The sequence below is a fragment of the Myotis lucifugus genome, unplaced genomic scaffold (genome assembly GCF_000147115.1).
Source record: "Myotis lucifugus unplaced genomic scaffold, Myoluc2.0 scaffold_97, whole genome shotgun sequence".
NCBI classification, from domain to species: Eukaryota; Metazoa; Chordata; class Mammalia; order Chiroptera; family Vespertilionidae; genus Myotis; species Myotis lucifugus.
The window spans coordinates 3,500,411-3,501,313 of record NW_005871145.1 but is presented as its reverse complement, the minus strand read 5'-3'; positions in this window follow the sequence as shown (position 1 = coordinate 3,501,313).

Here is a 903-nt window from a genome sequence, read left to right as displayed (position 1 = left end):
AATGCTCCAACAACTGAACAACACTGCTAGGGTTTTTCTTTTTTTTAAATTTTTTCCCCTATTTTCTGTTCAGTCATTTAAAAAATAAATATATATTCTTATTGATTTCAGAGAGGGAGAGGGAGAGATAGAAACATCACTGATGAGAGAGAATCATTGATGGACTGCCTCCTGTACGCCCCCTACTGGGGATTGAACCCACAAGTCAGGTATGTGCCCTTGACTGGAATCGAACCTGGGACCCATCAGTCTGCAGGCTGACGCTCTACCCACTGAGCCAAACCGGCTAGGGCTCTGTTCAGTTCATTTTAAACTAGGCATATGTTTATGGTCCCTCTTTTGTATAATTTTGAATTGGTAAACCAGTGATGACCCAATATTATAGTTTTGCTTTAATATATCTTTGGACTTTGCTGTCTTGAAATACCAAGGGCAAATCTGGAAAACTCCTATGCTGGCCATATGGTCACCTATGGAAAGATGAGGCTTACGTAAGAGGCAAAATCCTGGACTCTTTCCCAAAATTGTAACAGGAAGACACTATAAATCCACAATAAGGGACTCTAGAGGAGACCTCTCAGGCAATTATAAAAAGCCACTATGAGCAAACTCTTGGCAATTTGGAAGTACAGACCCTGGTCCCTTCCCTAGATCATTTTGAGGGAAATTTTTTTTTTTTTTTTTTTTTTTAATAATAATTTTTATTTCTTAAAGTATTACAAATAGTATTACATATGTCTTCTTTTCCCCCCCCCTTGACATTCCCCCGACCCCTACCCCCCGCCCCCCCCGCCCCGTGTCTTCTGTCCATTGGTTAATCTTATATGCATGCATATAAGTCCTTCAGTTGGTCTCTTAATCCCCCCCCCAACCCTCCCCAGGGGTCCCACGAGAGGTTAACAT